The sequence below is a fragment of the Panthera uncia genome (assembly GCF_023721935.1).
Source record: "Panthera uncia isolate 11264 chromosome A1 unlocalized genomic scaffold, Puncia_PCG_1.0 HiC_scaffold_17, whole genome shotgun sequence".
Taxonomy (NCBI): Eukaryota; Metazoa; Chordata; class Mammalia; order Carnivora; family Felidae; genus Panthera; species Panthera uncia.
Genome location: NW_026057577.1, coordinates 151,504,997 through 151,511,534, shown reverse-complemented (window position 1 = coordinate 151,511,534; position 6,538 = coordinate 151,504,997). Strand labels below are relative to the sequence as shown.

The 6,538-nt window shown below is 61.7% G+C and overlaps 1 long non-coding RNA gene across 1 annotated transcript; it reads right to left on the bottom strand.

Moving 5' to 3' along the window:
• Nucleotides 1–624: 624 nt before the first annotated feature.
• Nucleotides 625–3,649, bottom strand: LOC125934741 (uncharacterized). The gene is made up of 2 exons (XR_007461514.1): nt 2,593–3,649; nt 625–1,223 (listed from the first exon to the last, which is right to left on the bottom strand). It is a non-coding gene; the product is annotated as an uncharacterized LOC125934741 (long non-coding RNA).
• Nucleotides 3,650–6,538: the final 2,889 nt, after the last annotated feature.

Genomic DNA, 6,538 nt, shown 5'->3' with positions numbered 1-6,538 from the left:
TGGGAGGGGCCGAGGGGGCAGGTTCAGGAGGCTGTGGAGGCCACGCCCGGGTGCCCGAGGCACCACACACACACAGCCACAGGGCTCCTGCTACGTTTGAGCCTGAAATTCCCCGCCGGGCAGGTCGGTGCCTTGGGAGGGTGTGGGGCAGGAAAACAGTGTAGGGTCGGTGGATCGCGGGCCATGACCGACTTGAATCAGGTGCTTGGTGGACACGCAGGGTGTGACCTGGGACGTGCCTGAGGCCTCGGACCTCGTCCGGGGCCGAGCGGAGTAGGGACTTGGTCCCGGGAGTCTCTTCGTGAGAATTCAGTTCTAATCACTGCGCCCCCTCCTCCCGCGAGCCTGGCTGTGGGGTGCGGCACGAAGGCAGGGGGCACGTGGAGAACGGAGCACCGGGTGCTGGGGCGTCCTTAATTCCCGGCAGCCCTGAGAACACCCGGTGACACCGTAACTGGCACCAATGGGCCAGTTAAAGACAGAATCGTCTCAGGGGAAGGAGAGGAAACATCGCATTTTAGTGAGAGTTCACAGACTCACAACAAAATTATGCTCTGAAGTATCTGGCCGTTCTCTTGATTGCTTGGACTCATTCGGTAATTATTGTGTGTCGGAAGCAGAAGGAAAATTTCTACTGAATTGTTTATGAAGCGCTGAGGTTTACTAAGTGCTAAGTGCGGCAACGCTATTTCCCGGTGTGCGTTTTATTACAATGCCAGAGCGGGCTCGGCGGGAGAGGTCGTGAGTTTTCTTCATTACTGCGAACTTGGCAACGAACGTCTTTCTGCATGAACCCAGTGGGCACTCCCGATTACTTCTACACTAATTCAGGAGGAGGAGTTGTGAGCCAGAGTGTGCAAACGTTTGGGGCTTCCGAACAGACGAGTTTCATGGTCTGTGGTTAATGACAGGAGACGGTTGGACTCATCAGGGTCTTTACGGCGACGGTGCAGCCGAGAGACCTTCCCGTCACCGTCAGCCGAGCCCCATGTGTGAGGGGCCCCTGAGGTCCCGATCCAGGGATGGTTCTTTTCCGCAGGGGGTGGACAGCAACGAGGCCGGAAGGTTCGGAAGCCGTGTCTTTGCGGAGGACGTTGTGTTGATTCTCCAGGGCTTCTCCTCCAGGAGCCAGAGGGCGGTCGTGTTAGGAGGCGTTGACGCCCACCGCTGCGACCTTTCCTTCCCTCCCACTTGGCCGTGGCAGGCATCACGGAGTGCTGGATCTAATGCACAGATACAATTCCGCCCAGTGGCTAGTTTGACACCATTCACGCGTTTGGGCTGGAACTGTTCAGGGCATCGGAAAAGCATAAGACTTTTAACGTAAATTCAGAAACTGCCAGGATTCTCCCTGCAAGACAAGGATGCCCTCGGTCCCCTGACGCGCTCACCCCCATCTTCGGGTCCCTGACACCTGCCTGCTCTCCACAAATATCTGATGTTTCTAAGTAACAAGTATTTAGAGAGATGCGGAGCCATGTGGTGGCTTTTTGAGCAGACCTAGTCCAGGGTGATACTTTCCTGTAGAACGGGTTAATTTTAAAGGAGAGAGAGAGAGAGAGACAGTGAGAATTCCACTCCGACAGTCCCTGGGACGAACGAGCAGTGGTTGTAACAAGGCAGGTGACAGAAAGCAGCCTGGATGGGATGTGGGAGCCGCACCCCACCCCCGCGCCCCGCGGGGGTGAACGTTCCTGAACGTTCCTCAGGGATACGGGCGGCCCCTTCTGCCCTGGGCTGTGCGGATCTGTGCAAGGAGTCCCGCGTCCCGGGATGGTGGGTCCCCACAGCGCAGAACCGGCTCCCGTCTCAGGGGTGAGAACGGCATTTCCTCAGCCTCGACGCTGGTGAGGCGATCGCGACGGGCTTTCTGCGAGATGCCTTAGAAAGGACAAATCCTGGAACTAGAGCTGAGTGGCTTTTCATCAGCCCCAAACCACGAGGGAGTCGCTGACTATGCCAAATGCTCTGTAACCCAAGTGGTCTCACTTGGGGGACAGTCCCCATTTCTTCTGAGGGAAGGATTCTCTACCTGGGGGGTCATGCGGGCTGCAGGGTGGGTCGTTCCTAAGGGCAAGAGCCTGCATCCCCCGCCCCCTCCCCCAGGACTCTGGGAAGGGGAGGAGCCCAGGGCACTGGCGTGTGAGAGCCCCCCTTCCCCCGGCCCACTCTGTCCCCGGGAGGCGGCCCCAAGCACACGTGACCCAGAACTCCAGGCACGACTGTTCCACTGATGGGCGATTTCACACTTCTCACCCAAAACCCTGTATTATAGAGACATCGCCATCGATTTGATGTTTACAGACTCTTGGCAATCAATGTGTGATATTAAAGTGTCAGAAGAGAAGCCCGTGCCCCCCCCCTCCCCGGAGAAATCACCCCCGCGTTGTTGTCTCCCAGTGAATGTAATGAGTGGAGAGAAAGCCAACAGCAATCACGTCGAGCCCTCGGCTGGCGGCCGCACGCACAGCTGGTGTCTTCCCTGCAGGACCAGACCGTTGCTCTGGCGGCGGATTCTCTTTCTAAAACCTTACAAATAGAATTTGGGGCCCAAAGTAAGAAGTTAACAGGCGCACGGGGAGATGTGCATACGCGTCAGCGAGAGAGAGGACGGGCAATGGAGCGTCTGCACGCTGGGTCCAGACACAGGGGCTCCCGGAGGCAGAGGTCAACATTTGCGACATTGCTGAAGGACACAGAAGACAAACAAAGGCGAGATTCAGAATTGCAGCAAAGAAATAGCAGTGACGATTAAGTACATCTCCCAACCATTACAATAAGCACAAATCTCGGGCCCAGTGAAAGGGTGTGACACAGTTTAGACACAGCCGAGCAGACAGCGTGTGGGCTGGAGACGGGCCAGCGGGAAATACCCAGAGTGAGTCACGGACACGGAAGACACACAGGCGCTCGTGGGGGCAGGGGACTCCAGAGCCACGGGGAGAGCACAGGACCGGCATCTGCAGAGACCGGGACGGGGAACTCCCAGGTTCGGGGTGACGAGAGACATCCCGGCCCCTCAGCCCACCCGGCGCGGGGTCTTCGCTCTCCGGCACCTCCCGTGGTCTGCGCGGCTGTGGTCCCGAGCTGGTTCCGGTCCCGGCTCCCCAGCGGGAGGCCACGGGTCCGTGAACCCCTCCTGGTTGGCGCTGTCAGCGGTGGCTGCGCCCTGAATGCGGGGGTCTCCTCACAACTCACAACCCAGCCCCCGTGGTGACGGTTTCGGGGGCTGGGGCTCCGGACGGCCAGGGGAGCCCTTGTGAGTGGGATCGGCGATTGCGGTCCTTGTAGGGGACACGGGAGGGGACTTGGTGCGCACCTGTGGCGGGACGGGCTCCGTGGGCGAGCACCCCAATCTTGACGCCCCGCTCCCGGACTGCTGAGAAACAGGCCTGTTGTCCACAGGTCTGTGGTGCCTAGTTACAGTGGCCCCACGGGTTCCGTGGTCCTCGAGAGTGGAGTGTGGGCTCCTGCTTCGTGGACGCAGAGGCGTGGCTGCAGATTGGCTTCCAGCAGCCCTTCCGTTAGTGGAGCTGACTGGAGCCCTGTGCCCTGTGCCCTGTGGGGCTCCTGGTGCGGCTCCTGGTGCGGCTCCCTCCTTGGTTGTTGTGTCTGTGTCACTATGGCGACGGGAGACACCTGGCCGGAAGCCCAAAGAGAGCGGGGCCCCTGCCCGGGGCCAGGAGGGCTGTGAGCGAGCAAAGGGCCCCTCTGCCCCTCGGAGGGCGGGTGTGAGGTGGGCGCCGTAGGGCGGGCTCACGTGGACAGCCAGCGGGGACCCCCTTCTGTCTGGTGGGCATCCAGCAGTCCAAGGCTAACCCAGAAGGGTTCCTTCTTCCTTGGGACATAGGGCCTTGGGACCCTTCAGGGACTCCGGACAAAGGGACTCAGCAGAGATGCTCAGCTGGGTTCCCAAAAACTTCGGCTGTCGATGAAACAGGTTTGTGCTCTAATCACTAAGAGAAAGGGTTTGTGGCAGCGTCTTTGCGGCATCTAAAGCGTGTGAGGCACTTGGGCGTCCCGTGGGGGGCGCGTCTTCCCCAGCCACCGTCACCCTGGTGGGATCGGCGCTCCCGCAGCAGCGGGCGGTGATCCTGAGGCCACACCAAGGTCACCCGTGACCAAATCCACACGGATCCCTCCACCGCCTCTTAGCTTTCGTCTGACTCACACCTGTTGGGAGAAAACCATCCGAGAGCAGGAGGCGCTCGGGGCACGGGGGCTGGGGGAGGGCTCTGGGTCTCAGGGAGGTTAGCTGGAACATCGGTCAGGGTCCCTGAATGTGACCAGCTCGTAGCCGTTCTCGAGGGCCCGTGGTGGCATTTTGGGTGGCGTTTAGCAGACTCCGGTCCCACCCATTGTAAGCTTGACAATTTTGGAAGTCTCCACCCTCATTACGGCTGCTTACCGCCCCCCCCCCCCCCCCCCCCAGCAATGCTGCGGGAGTGAGTCTCCTGTGTCGGCCCTCCAGGTGTTGCTTCCAGGGGGGTGGGGCCACCGGAGCCGTTCCTGCCTTTGGCGCCCCTAACCTGCTCCCCTGGGAGCCACGGAGAGACTTGTCGGCCAGGAAGTCGGAAAAGACGCTCTGTGCTTGTGGTCTCGGGAGGGACCTCTCTCCAGGGAACGAGAACCCCCAGACCCCTCTCGGGGGGGGGGGCGCTGCTGGGTCCACACAGGTGTCACTGGGAAGGTGAGTCTGTCGGATGCTGGGTCTGGCGTCAGGAAGCCCCGCTGGCTCTCGGACTAAACTCCCTGGTCACACCGGCCTCTGTCGGTGACTCGTGTGCTGCTCTGGCCCGTCTGCCACCGTGTCATTTCTAAACGTGCAGAATTGTGTGCAGAGAAGGGCGCGTGAAAACCTGTTTTAAAAAGTGCCGACTGTCAAAGAATTCGTTCGACTCACCGATCACCAAGAGAACCGATAAGGCGTTGAGATCTGGTCCAAAGGAGAACCCAGTTAGGAATAGTGAAGTAAATGTATTAAAAAGTGAACCAGTGACCCCCACCCAGAGGGCGACCGTCAAGTGCCAGTTCAGCAGACGACGTGGTTCTGCTTCTCCAGAGACGAGCGACTCGAGGCGGCTCAGATACGCGGCCGGAAAGGTATAGACGGCGGTCTGTTCTTCGGTTTCAGGTTGTCTCCTGACTTTTCCCGACACGTGATCGGTTTGGGCGGTCCCGCACCCAGGGCGGTGGGAGCCACAGGACCATGGGCGGGGGCGGGGGGTCCTGGGTGCGCATGGGAGCCTCTGCCGCCACCGTCCCCCGACCTGCTGCTCGCCAAAGCCAGCCTCCCTGCTCCCACCTCGGGGGGGTCCCGGGACCCGGCCCCCCCCCCCCGCCCCCGGTGCTTTTCTCTTCACCCCCACCCAGCCCTCCTTGCGCGAACCCACCTGCACCCACCACCCAGGCCTGGACGGACCGACGGCTCCACTGTTCTGTGGTTTAATCTGCTCGGCGGACTCCACGAGCACGCCCTTGCTGGTTCCGGGCATTTCGGACATATTTCGGGATGTGAGTCCCGGAAATGACTCCAGATGCCGTTCCTCAGCCTGCACGGTTCCGTGGCTCTGTCAGTGCTCGGCTCGGGGGCACCCACCGGGCCAGACCCCAGCCACCCGCGTCCAAAGTCAGCAGGGACGGAGCAGCACAGGCGACGGTCCCCGAGGGGGGACGAGGCTGCGGGGGCCAGGTGAGGCCGCGACGCGCTCGTGGTGACCATCTGACAACCGACTGCGGGAATCCAGAACGATCCAGGACCTGTCTCAGCTTGACTTTCCAACAGTTGGTTCTACTCTGGGCGCCTGTGTCTCCGCCCGCCCTCCGCCCCTGGCCAACAGTGTCACCTCGTTCTGGTTTATCCAAGAGCAGGAGCACCATTGGCAGGTCACAAAGGTCAAGACGGTCTGGTGAGTACAGCTCTCCAGGGCCGAGGTCAGAGCCGGGACAAGGCAGAGACCTGGCCTGGGCGTGACGCTGCTCTAGTCGCACTAACACCTTTAAATGCACGGAGTGACGCGCCTGGAGTCGGGCACGGTGTGCGGCAGGAGGCCCGAGTCCCGAGCCGGCTCTGGGCCGACTGGTCAGTGACTGAGGTGCGTGGCCCTGTCCAGCCACGGACCCCGGCGCGGCGCGAGGACGTACAGCAGCGAGTACCCCGCGCGGCCCGGCGCCTGGTGGGGAGGAGGCCGTGGATCCGGACCCGCGCGCTACGCGCGTACGACGTGGTCCCTGCGGGGCTAGACAATAACCACGGAGGGGCCGGCGCTGTCCCGCCCCGGGGTCCGCCGACCTTTCTGCCCACCTGCCCTCGCTCCCTGTCGGGTCTCTGGGAGGGGCTCGCAGCCCACACTGCTGTCTGCCTTCCTCGCGGTGAAGCTGGGACAGTAACGCCCACCCCCGACTCCCCCGTGGCTCCCGTGGCCTCGGCTCATCCTGAGCCCAGGCCCCTGTCTCTGTGCTGGGTCGGTTCTGCTCACGAAGCAGAGCCCCCAAGCTGCCTCCCCCAGTTCCTCCCGTGCCGGAGTCCACGCTCGCT